Source organism: Entelurus aequoreus, linkage group LG06 (assembly GCF_033978785.1).
Source record: "Entelurus aequoreus isolate RoL-2023_Sb linkage group LG06, RoL_Eaeq_v1.1, whole genome shotgun sequence".
Taxonomy (NCBI): domain Eukaryota; kingdom Metazoa; phylum Chordata; class Actinopteri; order Syngnathiformes; family Syngnathidae; genus Entelurus; species Entelurus aequoreus.
In genome coordinates, this window is record NC_084736.1 from 36,983,148 (window position 1) to 37,004,285 (window position 21,138).

Genomic DNA, 21,138 nt, shown 5'->3' on the forward strand with positions numbered 1-21,138 from the left:
ATACATATATATATATATATACATATATATAAATATATATATAAATATATACACATATGTATATATATATATATATATATATATATATATATATATATATATATATATATATATATATAAACATATACATATATATATATATATAAACATATACACATATATATACAAACATACATATATATATATATATATATATATATATATATATATATATATGATTTTAATCCTCTTCATCATCATTGAAGCTGATACAAGTGCTGCTTATCAGCTGCAACAACCAGCAAACCAACACAGTTGTCTCAGAGATAAAGCACTTTGCCCTTAAGTCTTGGTACAATCTCCCATCCAATGAGGACAGTCCACATCAACTGGACCACCTGACACGTGACAACCACGCCCTATGAGAGGAATGACACTGACTTTTCTCTTTCTGTTGAATGTTTGTGTTTGCCTTGCCAAACTAAACCTGAGTTATGTTGTTGTTGTTCTCCTTGACCAAAAAGGGCTGTGGTCGACATGAAGGCATAATGTCCCCCGACACAAGTCACTCCACATGTTGGACATGATCAGTGTTTTCTGTAGTGACACACAAAGATGGCTACTATCATCAGGGATGGGCATCATACTTCATTCATCACTGGCTTGGTGGACCACATTGTGGATTTTCACCTTCTGTGGAACCTCGATTTACCAACTTCATTGGTTTGTAAATGGAAAAGTTTGTATACTGAAGCAAATTTCTCAAATAGAAACATATGAATAATAGATTACAACCTGGACAAAAGTCCATATTTTAGTGAAGGTTTGTACAACACAACATAAAGTGTTATACACTACTGTGTATCACACATAACAAGGAAGTGATGGATCATCTGTCTCTTTATTAACAAGACAAAACAACAACAACGACAAGCTAAACTGTGCTGCTCCACCAGCTCGCGCACACACAAAGTAGTACCTTTGGTGCCCTCACAAATGATCAGAAATCACAAAAATCCTTGACTTTAACAACCATATTGATACAATAATCTTGCGGGAAACTTTCAAAACATTAATTTTCACGTCAAAATATCACTTCTGCGTTTTTTAAAATGAAATATCAATAAGAACATGATCGAAACAAAACTTGTTAAATGCTCAGCTGCAGGTCATTGCGGTTCCTCTTGCACCTAAATAAGCTTGCGTGTTAGCGAACCATCTAGCTAGCTTACTTGTTGTCGCCTCCGTTTCGCTCTCTTGTCCACTTTGCTGCGAATCATATTTGGATGATTAGAATTGTGCCAATAGAAATGTTCCTCTTTTTTTCCTCAATGTTCCTTTATTTAAAAAAAAGGGTGCTCACATTTCTGAATAAAAAACACCTTGAAAAGTAAAATCCACTTCCAGTACAAAGGTCCTCTTGTGAGGAGAGAAAAGAGTAGAGACAGAGGGGGCGGGGGCGGGGGCGAGGGCGAGGGAGGGGCCGTGTGTGTGTGTGTGTTTGTGCTCTTGGAAGAGGCGCCGCAGAACCAGAGATGGTCTTCTCCTCCGCTGTGAAATAGGCCTGCTTTGGCATATTTTTTCAGAAAAGTACACTACCATCACAATTAAAAACTTCCTCAATCTCTTCAATATGAGCACACAAAATGGCAGCGTTCGTATTTGGTGCGATCTAAAAGTCTGTAAACCGAAAAGTTTGTAAATCGAGGTTCAAACCGAGTGCACTACTGGGCTGCCACCAGCAGAGGTGCTGTTTGGTCTCAACCAGTTGGCAGTCTTTAGAAGAGTTCAACTGCAGACTTTCATTTAAAAAACAGTATTTTTTAAATGAATGTAGAAAAACATGCTTTCTACCTAAGTCAGAGCCAGGACTACATACCAAAAAAATAAAAGGACTTGGGGGCCATTTTGATATTTTCCATTTTGTAAACAGGCTCCAACTAATTCAATGAAATTACCAGGGGTGCCCCAATACATCTTTGTCCACTCTCATGCCGTTCCGATTTTGGAGCCTTTAGTATTGGCCAATAATGATATTGATCCGATACGATATCAGCATGTTCTTACCTACATGTATTATATCTTAGTGTGGAATGTTAGAAAAGGCTTAAACAAGTAAATTGAGTCAAACAATGGTAGATATGAAAAACACTAACCTATTTATTAACCATCTGAAACGGACTTGTGCTGTCTTTAAATTTAAATGGAGTGGTAATTGTTTTTTCATGACGCAGTAAGTTGAATGATGCGGACACGTTTATTACTGTATAATTTGTCATATGCTTCTGCCTTGGACACTTTGTGTGTGTAAGTAATATGCAACTGTAATGACTTGGTATTTGTTTATGTCGACAAATGTGCTGTTTTAGACCGCAATGTTGTTCAATGAAGGACAGCTTGTGTGCTATCGTGTGCTTAGCTGTTGTGTAGCTGCTAGCCCCTATAGCCTAGCATGTTTACCTCTTATAAATGACTTGAGTATAATAGAAGAAAAGACCAATATTGTGTGTTTATTAGAGGACATTTAGATGCTAACTGGCTGTCCAAGTATGCAGGACTGCTTCTATCGGATATTTTAGATGCAAGCCGATATCATCTTGTTTTTTTGCTGATGACGAACCGATATCAATATCAGATCGGGACACCCCTGGTAAATAACTGTGTTATATGTATTACAGTATTAGGTAGGTATTATTAGTAGTAGTGTCAACTTCTTGTCATTATAATATGCCTTTTTTGCTATTGTTTGTAGTTTTCACATTTCATTGTCACAATGAACACCTCTGATGTACAAAAGCTAAAAGCAGTGAAGTTGTCACGTTGTGTAAATGCTAAATAAAAAGAGAATACAATGATTTGCAAATCCTTTTCAACTTATATTCAATTGAATAGACTGCAAAGACAAGATAATTAACATTCGAACTGGAAAACTTTGTTATTTTTTGCAAATATTAGCTCATTTGGAATTTGATGCCTGAAACATGTGTCAAAAAACCTGGCACAAGTGGCAAAAAAGACTTGAGAAAGTTGAGGAATGCCCATCAAAGACTTATTTGGAACATCCCACAGGTGAACAGGCTAATTGGGAACAGGTGGGTGCCATGATTGGGTATAAAAGCAGCTTCCATGAAATGCTCAGTCATTCACAAACAAGGATGGGGCGAGGGTCACCACATTGTCAACAAATGCCTGAGCAAATTGTTTAAAAAGAACATTTCTCAACCAGCTATTGCAAGGAATTTAGGGATTTCACCATCTACACTACGTAATATCATCAAAAGGTTCAGAGAATCTGGAGAAATCACTGCACGTAAGCGGCAATGCCCGTGACCTTGGATCCCTCAGGTGGTACTGCATCAAAAAGCGACATCAATGTGTAAAGGATATCACCACATGGGCTCAGGAACACTTCAGAAAACCACTGTCAGTAACTACAGTTGGTCGCTACATCTGTAAGTGCAAGTTAAAACTCTACTATGCAAAGCCAAATCCATTTATCAACAACACCCAGAAACGCTTCGCTGGTCCCGAGCTCATCTAAGATGGACTGATGCAAAGTGGAAAAGTGTTCTGTGGTCTGACAAGACCACATTTCAAATTGTTTTTGGAAACTGTGGATGTCGTGTCCTCCTGACCAAAGAGGAAAATAACCTTCTGGACTGTTCTAGGTGCAAATTTGAAAAGCCAGCATCTGTGATGGTATGGGGGTGTATTAGTGCCCAAGACATGGGTAACTTACACATCTGCGAAGGCACCATTAATGCTGAAAGGTACATACAGGTTTTGGAGCAACATATGTTGCCATCCAAGCAACGTTATCATGGACGCCCCTGCTTATTTCAGCAAGACAATGCCAAGCCACGTGTTACAACAGCGTGGCTTCATAGTAAAAGAGTGTGGGTACTAGACTGGCCTGCCTGTAGTCCAGACCTGTCTCCCATTGAAAATGTGTGGTGCAATATGAAGGCTAAAATAGCAGAAGGGAGACTGTTGAACAACTTAAGCTGTACATCAAGCAAGAATGGGAAATAATTCCACTTCAAAAATGTGTCTCCTCAGTTGCCAAACCTTTACTGAGTGTTGTTAAAAGGAAAGGCCATGTAACACAGTGGTAAAAATGCCCCTCTGACTACTTTTTTGCAACATGTTGCTGTCATTAAATTCTAAGTTCATGATTATTTGCAAAAAAAACAACACGTTTCTTAGTGTGAACATGAAATATCTTGTCTTTGCAGTCTATTCAATTGAATATAAGTTGAAAAGGATTTGCAAATCATTGTATTCTCTTTTTATTTACCATTTACACAATGTGACAACTTCACTGCTTTTGGCTTTGTAAGTAGGAGAACAACAACAACAAGTGATTCATGCACATTCTAAATGCCCATCCCTGTTGTCAGTAGGGATTAATTACAGTCAACTTTTTCAGCATGCTGAGGATGACCCTCGTCTTCATATTCTGTCTTTACTCTTGACAGGAGAACACGACATGCAGTGTGGTGTCATTGAGAGATGCTGCAAATATTAACAGAATTCAGGAGTGCTTGTAAGAAAAAACAAAAAAATAATTAAGAAGTACTTTTTCACATGTTGCACTTTATTTTTAAGATGTTGTTGGGTGGTAGGGTGGACAGCTAACATGATGTTGGAATGAAGTATTGTAAATTGTACAGAATGTCAGATGAACTGCATTATTATTATTATGTGAAGTTGGATGACATGTGCCAGCAGAACAGCACACTATGAACACGGACTTATGTGCAGCTAACGTGTGAAAAATAACCCAATGGCTGGCTAGTACATTACATGCTAACATCGAAGTACAGTTACACAACCAGAACACATCTTTAAAACACGTGTTGTTTTCAAAATTAATGTATGAGTCTGATATTTACTATCACAGTCGAATGTTATTCATATTTTGAGTCATAAAGAGCCTAAATTGGTGATATGATTGAAATGAGTGAAATGGGACAAAATTAAATAAATAGATACATATTTAAATATTTACCTAAATGTATTATTAGGTTATTTGAATTAGAATTAAATACGTAAATGTGTCATTATTTTTTTTAACATAAAAGTACATTTAATCATTCTATATTTAATTAAGTATTTAATCATTTGTTTGTTTTTTAAATATTTGTTTTATTTTACGATTTAATTCATTAATTAACGACTTATTTAATTATTTCATGAACCTGTGTGTCAGTGCTTTATGAAAGTATTTATTGACAGATAAAATAAATTCATGAAACCATTCAATAATATTAATATTTCATTAAATATGAAATGAAAGCAATACTAAATAAATTAGTAAAAAAGAAATAAATATTGAAATAATTAAATGATTAAACAATTTAATATACTTTTACATCAAATAATTTATTGACAAATTTAATAACAAATGTATATATATGTTCCAATTCTAATTAATCAATGAGACATTTAACTAATTATTTCAAGATGTTAATTGTTTTGTCCCATTTGACCCTCCATAGAAAATGTGACAAATTATCACATTTTTGCATCCAATTTTACATTTATATTGACTTAAGGCAGGCCTGGGCATTTATTTTGACTCTGGGGCCACATTTAGAGAAAAAAAACCTGTCTGGGGGCCGGTATATCTATCTATCGATGTATATATATATATATAAATATGCGCACGCACACACACACACACAAACACACACACACATATCAGCTGTGAACATGTGCTGTACAGTATGTGTGTTTGGGTCCTAACATTAATACAAAACCTCACAATAATGTCTGATTGAAAGATAAAAACATTATGACAGACCGCCTTAAAAAACAGGATGAAATTTTACATTTTCTACTGAATGAGACACCCAGAAAGTACATGACGATAATGTGGGATATACAATATTAACTATGAACGATAAAACACTGAATATTGACAACATATGAACGTCAATCCTCTTTTACTCCTCACACCCCTTCTCGATCTACATTATTTACAATCAAGCGAAACACAACAAAAATGCAACAAACACGGCGAAATATAAACGCGAAGAGTAAAAACAAACCCCACCTACAATCTGATATAATATCACTTTTATTGCAGAACTTTGTTGAAATAATTTCCTTCCACGTCGGTCCCTGACACCCGCATTTCAGGCTCTGGAAACACTCCGTGGAAACGCTCCCCACCCACACTGCTTGGTACCTCGTCTGAGCTGCTGTGACTTACATTACCATAGTAACTAATTAGATGATCATAGTAACTAATTAGATGACCATTGTATCTAATTAGATTACCATAGTAACCAATTAGATGACCATAGTAACTAATTACATGACCATAGTAAGTAGTTAGATGACCATTGTATCTAATTAGATTACCATAGTAACCAATTAGATGACCATAGTAACTAATTACATGACCATAGTAAGTAATTAGATGACCATTGTATCTAATTAGATTACCATAGTAACCAATTACATGACCATAGTAAGTAAATAGATGACCATAGTAACTAATTACATGACCATAGTAAGTAATTAGATGACCATTGTATCTAACTAGATTACCATAGTAACCAATTAGATGACCATAGTAACTAATTAGATGACCATTGTATCTAATTAGATGACCATAGTAACTCGTTAGATTACCATAGTAACTAATTAGATGACCATAGTAACTAGTATATCATGCAAAAGCACAGATTCCAACCATTGAAATAGTTTGTATAATTGAAGACTTACGGTCGTTAGAAAACATCACTGCACATCATAATGGCAGCTACACTTTCCATCTTAAAGATCTAAAAAACATATTTGGGAATGTGCGGCGGGCCAGATTGAAAAGCTCAACGGGCCGCATGTGGCCCCCGGGCCTCAGTTTGCCCAGTTCTGACTTAAGGCCTACTATAGCTCCTGGCCACTGTAGCTGTTGGTAGAAGTAGTTGACAGATGTAGTCAGGGGCCCCCAGGTACATTGAGTTTGTGACCCGTGCTCAAAAAAATGTCACATTCCAAAAGCTCACCCCTGCTAACACATTGCTGCTCTAAAAAAATAACAAAACATGCTTTCGTTTTGAGGAGCCAATTGACAAAATGTGGCGCTGCGTGTAAAGTAGAGTTGTGACTCGACATAGTTGTGTTGTGTTGACGTGGTGTGGTTGAGACTCGACATAGTTGTGTTGTGATTGACAAACATTTCATGCCTCAGTGCATTGCTTGGACAGAATCTCACCTGGCGCCTTAATGTACAGTGTCTGGTCCTGAATGTAACGTAGCGTCAATGTTCGTATTTTCATCAAGCGTGGAAAGCAATTGGCGCGCTTTAGTTCCAACTCTGCATCTCCTTTTCAAGCCCAAAACACAAAGCGACATGTGGTGAGTCTCCATCTCATGAACGCAGGGATCATTTATTTGCAACGACTCACAATTGTGCGGCCGAGGGGAATTGGACTGGAAGACGAAATTGTAAATAACAGCGAGCAAAATGAGTTTGGTTTTTTTGTTCAGTGTTTTTCTACTCTGCATTGTGAAATGTCCCATTTTGACAGGACAAATTTGCACTGCTTTATAGCACCAGGTTCTAGTCAAATTACATGAAACGGTATATAAACGTCATCGTATATTACAAAGGTGTGTTGGGGTTACACTGAAAAAAGAAAATTCATTAGGAGTTTTTACAGTCAGGATTGTATCAGCATTGCAGTTGTTAGTTGTATTGTCTATTTTTGGGGGGATGATATTTCAGCTTCCCTTTACTTTTATTGTTGTAAGATTAGAACCATTTGTCAATTTTTTCCTTCCAAAAATACGATTTTATTCTGAAATTACAACTTTTAAAATGTATTTTTAATTAATCAGTCCAACAAAATAATACACAATAATGCAATAATAATACAATTCTTATTCCAAAACCAAACCCGGCCCAGCAACATTCATGTATGGTATTTATTATTTTTTTTTTTAATTTTGTTTTTTGTCATAAAGAAATACAATCATGTGTGCTGCAGACTGTATTGATCTATATTGATGTATAACGTATATATTGTGTTTTATGTTGATTTAATAAAAAAAAAAAAAATATATATATATTTTTTTTTCTTGTGCGGCCCGGTACCAATCAGTCCACGGACCGGTACCGGGCCGCGGTCCGTGGTTGGGGACCACTGAACTATATGATTTGTCTGAGAAGCTGGACAGAAAAAAAAAAAAAAAAAAGCAATCCCTTATTTACATTATCATCACAGCCAAATAGGGCAGCACGGTGGCAGAGGGGTTAGTGCGTCTGCCTCACAATACGAAGGTCCTAAGTAGTCGTGAGTTCAATCCCGGCCTCGGGATCTTTCTGTGTGGAGTTTGCATGTTCTCCCCGTGACTGCGTGGGTTCCCTCCGGGTACTCCGGCTTCCTCCCACCTCCAAAAAACATGCACCTGGGGATAGGTTGATTGGCAACACTAAATTGGCCCTGGTGTGTGAATGTGAGTGTGAATGTTGTCTGTCTATCTGTGTTGGCCCTGCGATGAGGTGGCGACTTGTCCAGAGTGTACCCCGCCTTCCGCCCGATTGTAGCTGAGATAGGCTCCAGCGCCCCCCGCGACCCCGAAGGGAATAAGCGGTAGAAAATGGATGGATGGATGTATCACAGCCAAATAATTTGTTTTTTTTTAATATTCTGAATTTTATTGTTGTAAGATATATTTATGTCCAAAAAAAATAAATAAAAATGTAATAAAAAAAAACAACATTTTTATTCAAAAATATAACTTGATTATTTGTCTTTGTAAAATCAAATATTGTCTTGTAAAATATTTATTTATCTTAAAATTATGTGAATAATCCCCCCCCCCCCTTAAAATACAATTAAAAAAAAACCTGTTTTGTTTATCTTCTTACAGGATTTAGGATTCTGACTTTCCCCTCTGAAAATATGCAATTTTTTGTTTTCAGTGTGACCCTAAAACTTCTCAAGATGTGTACATCATATCAGGTAAAAACAAACAAAAATCATGATAATAAAAAGATAAGCAAATACATTGAAGAAAAGCTGTAACTAGTTCCATGTATTTGGGTGCTATTGATGTTCACGCTGCAGAGAAGCACAAACCAAAGGGAGCTTGAACAGCAGCAGGAATAAAAAGGATGAAAATGCTGCACAATCACTACTGCTTAGATTTAAGAGGCCTTGTTGAAAAATGACAAAAACATCAATGGATCAAAATAACTTGAATATGACTTTTCTCAGTGTTCAAAGACGTGGTTTGTGTTTGTTTGTATTCTTTCATGATCTGGACTTCTGTAGCATGTGTTCTTGAAAATATGTGCATCATTTACTAAATAAAAGAAATATGAAGCATCTTGGTCACGTGTTGCCCCCCCCCCCCCCTTTTGAAGTCACCGACAGGCAGTACGGCTCTGACGTCACACAGGCAGGAGAAGGAACAGCTTCGACAACAACTTCCACGCGATGGTAAAAAGAATAATATCATTTTTTAATAAGTAATTTAAACTTTATTTTCGTTAATAAACTGAAATATACGCACAGTAAAGTGTACTCGAGTAAAGCTGGAAAGTTAAGGACTTCCGGTGTCTATTCCGTCAAAAGTGTCAAAAGCTCATACAATGTCGTCTTTTTTAGCTCATACAGTGTCGTCTTTTTAGCTCATACAATGTCGTCTTTTTACTGTTAGAACGTGAGTATGACTGGAATAAGCCCAAACATAGTTGTGGAATGTGTGACTATTTAGTCTAAAACCGACGTCAAGCTAGCAATGGCCGCCAAACAAATAATAATAACATTGGAATGTAAACAAGTTTGCTTAGCATTCATCATTTATTTTTATTCCTTGCATGAACATGCATATATACAAGTATGTAAAATGCATATATACAAGTATATAAAATGTATATATACACAAGTATATAAAATGCATATATAAAATTATATAAAATGCATATATACAAGTATATAAAATGCATATATACACAAGTATATAAAATACATATATACAAGTAGAGATGTCCGATAATGGCTTTTTTGCCGATATCCGATATTCCGATATTGTCCAACTCTTAATTACAGATTCCGATATCAACCGATACTAATATATACAGTCGTGGAATTAACACATTATTATGCCTAATTTAGATGTGATGCCCCACTGGATGCATTAAACAATGTAACTTTACCATGAATTGATAAACGTGGACCCCGACTTACACAAGTTGAAAAACTTATTCGGGTGTTACCATTTAGTGGTCAATTGTACGGAATATGTACTGTAGTGTGCAATCTACTAATACAAGTTTCAATCAATTAATCAAAAACAAGGTTTTCCAAAACAAGAGAACAACTTCAACTCAAGTTATGGAAAAAAAGTGCCAACATGGCACTGCCATATTTATTATTGAAGTCACAAAGTGCATTATTTTTTTTAACAGGCCTCAAAACAGCAGCTTGGAATTTGGGACATGGTCTCCCTGAGATAATCCTGATACCCACTACAACTATGGGAAATACTATACTTTGACTTTCACAAAGTGCATACATTTTTTTTTTTTAAACATACCTCAAAACATTGGCGTTGTTAGGCCTATTTTAGGGGGGCTCAAGCCCCCCTAAAATATTCTTAAGCCCCCCTAAATAATTTGGTGTTAAAAAAAAACAAAACTTTTTTTTTTTTTTTTTTTTACAAATACATGCCGACATATTCATTATAAAGTGGCCTGAATATGAGTTTAAATAAATAATCATATAAACTGTCATTATTCACTCAGTTTCCCCTCACTTCATAAGGTAGAGAGCCCCTTTAATGCGTCGGTATCCAATCCATTCCACCTGTTCATATAGAAAATGCCCACATCACTCAAACTCCAGTCCGCATTTTCTCTGCGACCTTGCTTGCAGAGTTGCGGTCCTGCAGGTGTACGAAGCACATTAGCACACAGCACTGCAGATTGCAGAACAAGAACCTGAACGCATGCAAAATGGACATAAGAAACTTTTTCAAGAAAGTAAGTATTCATCACTTTACACCGGGTCTGTGTTTGACAAAAAGTTAAATTCCCACTCTAAAACAATGCTGCTACTTAGTTAGCTAGTTAGCCTGAAATGCATCATGAAGGTCCTGGTTATTTATAAAGTTAAATGTGCACTCTTTTTTACCATTTGCTATCTTTGGGGTTACTTCCTTCTGGAGCATCAGCTGTGTTCCTCACTTTACACATGGAGGAGAACAGGAGCTGAGCTCATTCACGTATGACTATCATCAGTAGATAATAATAAGTCACTCCACAACCCCTATTGACCTGTAGGAGTCAGGGCAGAGGAGCACGGAAAGTGAGAGGAGAGAGGCCTCTACTGGAAAGGTGAGTAGGAGAATAATGATACATATAAATAAATATTAAAATAATATTTTTTTTTAATTTCTTATCGATAAGCCATTTGTTTTATTTATTTCTGGGTGGATCATGTTGACTATTGGTCCTCCTAATTGTCAATCATTCTGGTGATGTTACGTAAGGACATACATATATATACTGTATATATATATATATATATATATATATATATATATATATATATATATATATATATATATATATATATATATATATATATATATATATATATATATATATATACAGTATATATATGTATGTCCTTACGTAACATCACCAGAATGATTATATATATATATATATATATATATATATATATATATATATATATACAGTATATATATGTATGTCCTTACGTAACATCACCAGAATGATTGACAATTAGGAGGACCAATAGTCAACATGATCCACAAAATCCTCTAGTATACCTTTAAGTCTTTCATATATATATATATATATCCATCCATCCATCCATTTTCTACCGCTTATTCCCTTCGGGGTCGCGGGGGGTGCTGGAGTCTATCTCAGCTACAATCGGGCGGAAGGCGGGGTACACCCTGGACAAGTCGCCACCTCATCGCAGGGCCAACACAGATAGACAGACAACATTCACACTCACATTCACACACTAGGGCCAATTTAGTGTTGCCAATCAACCTATCCCCAGGTGCATGTCTTTGGAGGTGGGAGGAAGCCGGAGTACCCGGAGGGAATCCACGCAGTCACGGGGAGAACATGCAAACTCCACACAGAAAGATCCCGAGGCCGGGATTGAACTCACAACAACTACTCAGGACCTTCGTATTGTGAGGCAGACGCACTAACCCCTCTTCCACCGTGCTGCTATATATATATATATATATATATATATATATATATATATATATATATATATATATATATATATATATATATATGAAAGACTTAAAATATATTTATATATATATATAAGAAAAATCCAGACACCATCTTTGTAGTCATTTTTCTCCTGTGTGGACTTCCGTCTTCCTTTACAATGAGTGAAGCTTCACGAAACCTTGTGTCTGCAATTGTAAATACCATACCATACCATACCAACTTTATTTATAAAGCCCTTTAAAAACAACCACAGTTGAAAGACAAAGGGCTGTACACCACAAAGAAATAAAGGCAAAGGACAGACTAAAAAATCACATTTAAAACAGAAGTAAAATACACATTAAAAAGCAAATACAAAATTACCCTAAGAACAATTTTGTTAGATAAAAAGCAGTTAAAAAAGTTAAAAGTTAAAAACAGTTTAAAGTCTCATGCTGGGTTAAAAGCCAGTGAATAAAAATGGGTTTTAAGAAGGGTCTTAAAAATAGCCAAAGAAGGGGCTTAGTTTTAGTTTTAGTTTAGTTTTAGTTTTTAAGTTTTGTGTTTCTTGTAGAATCTATATAAAGTAATATACATTACATACAATACAATACACAGCCTATTGTTAAAATAATGAAAAAAACATCATTAAATAGATTTGTTTTATTGTATTTTTACATTAATAGCTGTTATATTATTATAGGATGGCTTGTTAAACAATTCATAGGATTTTCAGAGGGAGGAAAAACCAAGACATTTAATATAAAATGTAAAATGAAAAAATACATAAAAAGAAAAAGAAAAAAAATGGTTAAAAGCCATCATCCCGGGGAGTATTTCATTTCGTCCCGTGCATTTTTTTTACCGTCTTCGGGACGACGGGACTACGTTAATCTCAAATCCTGGAAGTTACATTTTATTGTTTGCATTATTTGTTTCAGCATTGCACTTTGAAGATGGTCCTTCAGCTCTTTGACAACTTTAGCTCTTTTTCAGATCAGCAGACGGACTCTAAGTCTTTCTTATTTACAGTATATATAAACGTTTCTCATTTCTATTCAGACTTCCATATATATTTAATTTTGGCTTGCCATAATATATATATATATATATATATATATATATATATATATATATATATATATATATATATATATATATATATATATATATATATATATATATATATATATATATATATATATATATATATATATATATATTATATGTTAGCCAAATTATCCCGATCCAGATATTACTTTAATTCAAGTAATTAAGTAATATTTCCAGGGCTTGAATTTACAACCATTTTAGTCACATATGTGCCCAAAATGTAATCTGCAACTTCAAAATATTTGGGAACAAACAATTATTGTATTGTGAGCTAAAGGCGTGGCATTAGCCCAGTGGTTCTAAACCTGGGTTCGATTGAACCCTTAGGGGTTTGGTGAGTCGGCCTCAGGCGTTCGGCGGAGGTCAAGACACACCGGACTCATCGTGTAAATACAAACTTCTCCCTATTGGCGTATTACGGATACGGCAACAGCTGACTGATTTGCAGGTGTGTAATTTGTTGTGAGTTTATGCACTGTGTTGGTTTTGTTGTTTGAACAAGGTGATGTTCATGCACGGTTCATTTTGTGCACCAGTAAAAAAACATGGTAACACTTTAGTATGGGGAACATATTCACCATTAATTAGTTGCTTATTAACATGCAAATTAGTAACATTGGCTCTTAACTAGTCATTATTAAGTACTTATTAATGCCTTATTCGGCATAGCTTTATTATAACCCTAACCCTCTAACCCTGACCCTAACCAAATAACTCTAAATTAAGTCTTTATTACTTAAAATATGTTCCCCATACTAAAGTGTTACCGAAAACATATAACTTTGTCGTGAATTTGAAATTTAATTTTTCACTAAAGAAGGGTTCGGTGAATGCGCATATGAAACTGGTGGGGTTCTGTACCTCCAACAAGGTTAAGAACCACTGCATTAGCCTCTATGTTGTGAATGAATAAAATTGAGGCTAATGCCATGACTTTCATTGTGTTTCAGTGTATCTTGAAGGATCATGCAAGTAATTGTTTCTTGTTGATGCTGTAAACAAAATGTCACTGTGCAAACCCATGTTTGTTGTTGTACTCAACACAGATTGAAAATAAACCCACTGAAATAATAATTATTTCTATAATATATATAATAATAATAAATATATAAATATATATATATATATATATATATATATATATATATATATATATATATATATATATATATATATATATATATATATATATATATATATATATATATATATATATATATATATATATATATATATAATACTAATTTGTAAGTCTTTGTTAGCCGTTTGTGAAGTTTTGTGCTCGTGCGCTACTTTCGCTCGCATCCTTTGCATCTTCTGGGGGCTAAGCCCCCCCTGTCCTTAAAAGCTAGTGACGTCCCTGCCTCAAAACAACAGCTACAAAAACAATGAAGGCACACAGCTTCAGTCCAGAGTATACTAGAGCATACTTGCCAAACTTGAGACCTCCGAATTCGGAAGATGAGGGGGGGTTGGTGGTAGCGGGGGTGTATATTGTAGCGTCCCGGAAGAGTTAGTGCTGCAAGGGGTTCTGGGTATTTGTTCTGTTGTGTTTATGTTGTGTTACGGTGCGGATGTTCTCCCGAAATGTGTTTATCATTCTTGTTTGGTGGTTCACAGTGTGGCGCATATTTGCAACAGTGTTAAAGTTGTTTATACGGCTACCCTCAGTGTGACCTGTATGGCTGTTGATCAAGTATGCATTGCATTCACTAATGTGTGTGTAAAAGCCGCATATATTATGTGACTGGGCCGGCACACTGTTTGTATGGCGGAAAAGCGGACGTGACGACAGATTGTAGAGGACGCTAAAGGCAGTGCCTTTAAGGCACGCCCCCAATAAAGTTGTCCGGGTGGAAATCGTGAGAATGTTGCCCCGGGAGATTTTCGGGAGGGGCACTGAAATTTGGGAGTCTCCCGGGAAAATCGGGAGTTTGAAACCGATACCGATAATTTTCCGATATTACATTTTAAAATATATCGGCCGATAATATCAGACATCTCTATATAGAAGTATATAAAATGCATATATACAAGTATATAAAATGCATACATACAAGTATATAAAATGCATATATACAAGTATATAAAATGCATATATACAAGTATGTAAAATGCATATATACAAGTATATAAAATGCATATATTGTCAGAGTTTGTTAGTGACGAACCCCAAGATGCAGAGAAGGCGGCAGGCATTGTGCGAGGAAACATGATTTAATTAAACTCTATAACCAAAAACAAACAAAAGGGTACAAACAAAAGGTGCGCACAAGGCGGAGAACAAACTTGGCTATGAACAGAAACTAGCACAAAAGCTACACTATGGACAACAAACAAAAACACTTACTGTGACACGAATAAACAAAACTCACGTGGCAAGAAACGAGCAGGATGAACTATAACAGGAACAGAGTGGACAGAAGTAGACAGAGCTACAACGACAAGTATAAATGACAATAATCCAGCAGTGACTGGAGGGCAGGGTAGGTATAAATAGCAGCTGGCTGATTGGCACCAGGTGTGGCCCAGTGCCAATCAGCCACAGCTGAGGGGACAGCACTCAGAGAGACAAACAGGAAACTGAACCAAAATAAGAGTGCTGACAGGAAATAAAACAAACAGAGAAAAAACTAAAACTTGACCAAACTGTCAGGGACAACCCTGACAGTAGCCCCCCTTCCCATAACGGATACCAGCCGTTCTAGCAACCCCCACCCCCCCAAAAAAAAAACAGTCCAAAGTCACAGGAGGGTGGAGGGAGGACAAGGAGGTGGGCCACCAGGCCAAGTGTCCCCGTAACCAGCGGGGAAGAGTTAGGTGGCGACGGCGAGTTGAACGCCGCCGCAATTGGTGAGGCGGCTCGACCGCCGGCGTGGGAGGACCCACCGGAGAGGATGGTGGTGGCGCCCTCTGCTGGCCCACCGGGAAGGATGGTGGCGGCGCCCTCTGCTGGCCCATCGGGAAGGATGGTGGCGGCGCCCTCTGCTGGCCCATCGGGAAGGATGGTGGCGGCGCCCTCTGCTGGCCCACCGGGAAGGATGGTGGCGGCGCCCTCTGCTGGCCCACCGGGAAGGATGGTGGCGGCGCCCTCTGCTGGCCCACCGAGAAGGATGTGGCGGCACCCTCTGCTGGCCCACCGGGAAGGATGGTGGCGGCGCCCCCTGCTGGCCCACCGGAGAGGGTGGCGGCGCCCCCTGCTGGCCCACCGGAGAGGGTGGCGGAGACCCCTGCTGGCCCACCGGAGAGCATGGTGGCGTCTGCTGGTCCACCGGACAGGATGGCGCCGTCTGTTGCAGACCCCTCGGAGATGATGGCGCCATCTCTTGCAGACCCACTGGGGTGAGGAGTAGCTGTGCCTCCCCAGCTGCACAGCTACTCATAGCCCCCCCCCCCCAAGGGACGGATCCCAGACGTCCCCAGATAGGCCCACAGACGACAGGGGTGGGTGGGAGAGGGCTTGAAAAGCGGCCAAACTTTTCTTTAATTTAGATAGATAGATAGTACTTTATTGATTCCTTCAGGAGAGTTCCCTTTAGCCATCATTTCCAACGCTTTGTTAAGCCTTTCCGCCATGGACAGCTCTGCGAGGTTCGTATTAGGCTGGATTATTCTGTCAGAGTATGTTGGTGACGAACCCCAAGATGCAGAGAAGGCGGCAGGCATTGTGCGAGGAAACATGATTTAATGAAACTCTATAACCAAAAACAAACAAAAGAGTACAAACAAAAGGCGCGCACGAGGCGGAGAACAAACTTGGCTATGAACAGAAACTAGCACAAAACACTTACTGTGGCACGAATAAAAACACTTACTGTGACACGAATAAACAAAACTCACGTGGCAAGAAACGAGCAGGATGAACTATGACAGGAACAGAGTGGACAGAAGTAGACAGCGCTACAAGTATAAAGGACAATAATCCAGCAGTGACTGGAGGGCAGGGCAGGTATAAATAGCAGCTGGCTGATTGGCACCAGGTGTGGCCCGGTGCCAATCAGCCACAGCTGAGGGGACAGCACTCAGAGAGACAAACAGGAAACTGAACCAAAATAAGAGTGCTGACAGGAAATAAAACAAACACAGAGAAAAAACTAAAACTTGACCAAACTGTCAGGGACAACCCTGACATATATACAAGTATATAAAATGCATACATACAAGCCACGTACAGTTGACACATTCATTCTTTTTTGTTTTTTATACATTTCCATCATCAGAAAGTAGCACAGGGAAGAATAATATTCTTATATTTATCTGCCCCCTTTTTTAACACAACTTATTTGAGATGACTTCATCACTGTTCCCTCCACCAACTCCAACATACTTTTAATTTTCTTTGAAGCATTTTCACGATTCCAATCAAAATCAAAAATCAGTTTGATATAATTCCAGTTGTCTCTTTTTCTAAGTCTTTTTAAATTCGAAAATATTCTTGCAACTTTTGAAGTCTTTATAGAATTCCATGCTTTCACAGCAGTAACAGACAAGCACATTTCTTTCTCTTGGATGTTTAAAATCATACGTGTGGTTCTCATCTTCAGACGTCAACACCAATAACTTTTGTAAGAAGAACTTTATATCTATCTTTGAACATCACTAATAGAGTATGCAAGTCTACAATGTCTTTCAGTTTGAATAATCCTGACCTAATGAAGAGTGGATTTGTGTGCTCTCTGTATCCTACTTTAAAAATAATACCAATTGATCTTTTCTGTAAAATAAATAAAGGCATTATGTTGCTGTGATATGTATTTCCCCATATTTCTGCACTCTAATTGAAATAAGGTAGAATAATTGAGCAATTGTAGACATTGAAAGGGTAAAAGAAACAAGATTTTTGGGAGTATTAATAGATGATAAAATGAACTGGAAATCTCATATACAAAATATACAACATAAGGTGGCAAAAAACATTTCAATAATGAATAAAGCAAAATACATCCTAGGCCAAAAATCACTTTATATTCTCTACTGCTCGCTAGTGTTACATATCTGAATTATTGTGCAGAAATAGGGGGAAATAACTACAAATGTGCGCTACATTCGTTAACCGTGTTACAAAAAAGATCAATTAGACTGATACATAATGTTGGATATAGAGAACATACAAACACTTTATTTATTGAGTCAAAAATAGGGATGTCCGATAATGGCTTTTTTGCTGATATCCGATATTCCGATATTGTCCTACTCTTAATTACCGATACCGATATCAACCGATACCGATATACACATTCGTGGAATTAACACATTATTATGCCTAATTTGGACAACCAGGTATGGTGAAGATAAGGTCCTTTTTAAAAAAATAAATAAAATAAGATAAATAAATTAAAAACATTTTCTTGAATAAAAAAGAAAGTAAAACAATATAAAAACAGTTATATAGAAACTAGTAATTAATGAAAATGAGTAAAATTAACTGTTAAAGGTTAGTACTATTAGTGGACCAGCAGCACGCACAATCATGTGTGCTTACGGACTGTATCCCTTGCAGACTGTATTGATTTATATTGTTATATAATGTAAAAACCAGAAATCTTAATAACAGAAAGAAACAACCCTTTTGTGTGAATGAGTGTAAATGGGGGAGGGAGGTTTTTTGGTTTGGTGCACTAATTGTAAGTGTATCTTGTGTTTTTATGTTGATTTAATTAAAAAAACAAAACTAATTAAAAAAACGATAATTTCCGATATTACATTTTAAAGTATTTATCGGCCGATAATATCGGCCTGCCGATATTATCGGACATCTCTAGTCAAAAATAGTTAGATGATTTGGTAAAATTGCAAACAGCTAAAATGATGTACAAAGCAAACTATAACCTGCTAGCCAAGAATGTACAACAATTCTTCTCAACTAAAGAGCAGAAATATAACCTTAGAGGAAAATCTAATTTAAAACATTTGTATGCTCGTACAACACTTCAAACCTTTAGCATATCAGTATGTGGAATTAAATGATGGAATGTATTAAGTAAAGAAGTTAAACATTGTACAGATATGATCCAGTTTGAGAGGTTGTTCAAATTAAAAGTGCTTACAAAGTACAAAGAAAAATAATTATGAGAAACACTTTCAACCTTATTGAAAATAAGATATTCTTCATCTCAGTATGTTAATAATGACTGACTTTATTATATATTACAAAACTGTTGTATTACTCATTCACGGATGTCATTTTACTATAAAAAAGTCAGTAAATGAATGTATGTATTTGTAAACGCTCTGAAGTGGGAAATGGGTATGATTAAATAAGCTTTGCTTCTTCCTACTCCTTTTCGGACATGATGTAAAGTGAAATGATATGAAATTGTGTGATGTATTATGCTATAAGTGTGTTCATGTTCCCAATAAACTAAAGAAAGAAAGAAAATAAAGAATATAACATTCTCATTGTATTATACGGGAAACTGTATTTAACCTTGTTCAAAATAAATACGCTTATTTTTCACATGCAGTATAGAACTTTCATGTCAACTTTTCATCTAGGATGACCCCAAGAAATCTGATTTCAGTCACAATGTTCACATTGTTTATGGATAAACTAACTTCTACCTTTCTTTATTACTGAATACCATCCATTTAGTCTTTTTAATATTTAAAGATCATTTATTTACATCAAACCCCAATTTTAAGTTGAACCATTTCCTCTGCAATATTATCAGCTAAGATTTTCAAGTCATCTCCTGAACAGTATAAATTTGTATCGTCTGCCAATAATACGTACTGTAACATTTTCGAAAACCTCACAAATATCATTTGTATATAAAATAAAAAGTTTGGGTCCTAAAATGGAACCTTGTGGAATTCCACATTCACTATTCCTACATTCTGACCTATAATCATCAATCTCAACATATTGTTGTAAATAGCTGCTTAACATGTCCAGTGCAACTCCTCTAACTCCATAAGTATATCATTTAGAAATGAGAATTTGATGATCTACAGTGTGGAATGCCTTCTTTAAGTCAATGAACACTCCTATTGTGTATATATTTTGATATATATTTTGATCAATTGCAGTTGTAATCTCTTCAATAAAGTTCATGATGGCCGAGCTTGTAGACCTATTTGATCCAAATCCATACTGGTTTTCATTGAATAATTTATGTTTTTCAATAAAGCAGTCTTAATTTAATAACAAACAGTTTTTCAAGCACTTTTGAAAATTGAGATAGGCGACATACTGGTCTATAATTACTAAATGTATGTTTATCTCCAGTTTTAAAGAAAGGTATGACCTTAGCTGTTTTTATAATGTCTAGGAAAACTCCTACTTTAAAAGAACAATTATTAAATAATATAATGGTTTAATGATGCAATCAATTCAATCAATCAATCAATGTTTATTTATATAGCCCTAAATCACAAGTGTCTCAAAGGGCTGTACAAGCCACAACAACATCCTCGGTACAGAGCCCACATACGGGCAAGGAAAACTCACCCCAGTGGGACGTCAATGTGAATGACTATGAGAAACCTTGGAGAGGACCGCATATGTGGGTAACCTCCCCCCTCTAGGGGAGACCGAAAGCAATGGATGTTGAGTGGGTCTGACATAATATTGTGAAAGTCCAACACATCAGCGAAAGTCCAGTCCATAGTGGGGCCAGCAGGAACCATCCCGAGCGGAGACGGGTCAGCAGCGTAGAGATGTCCCCATCCGATGAACAGGCTAGCGGTCCACCCCGGGTTGGGAGCAGAGTAGAAAAGAAAAGAAAAGAAACGGCAGATGAACTGGTCTAAAAAGGGAGTCTATTTAAAGGCTAGAGCAGGGGTCACCAACGCGGTGCCCGCGGGCACCAGGTCGCCCG

General features: G+C 36.7%; 1 protein-coding gene across 1 annotated transcript in view; it reads left to right on the top strand.

Annotated features, from left to right (window-relative positions):
* LOC133652198 (phosphatidylethanolamine-binding protein 4) overlaps positions 1–21,138 on the top strand; it is a 424,418-nt gene that overhangs the window by 163,859 nt on the left and 239,421 nt on the right. The gene's annotated exons all lie outside the window — the stretch shown is intronic.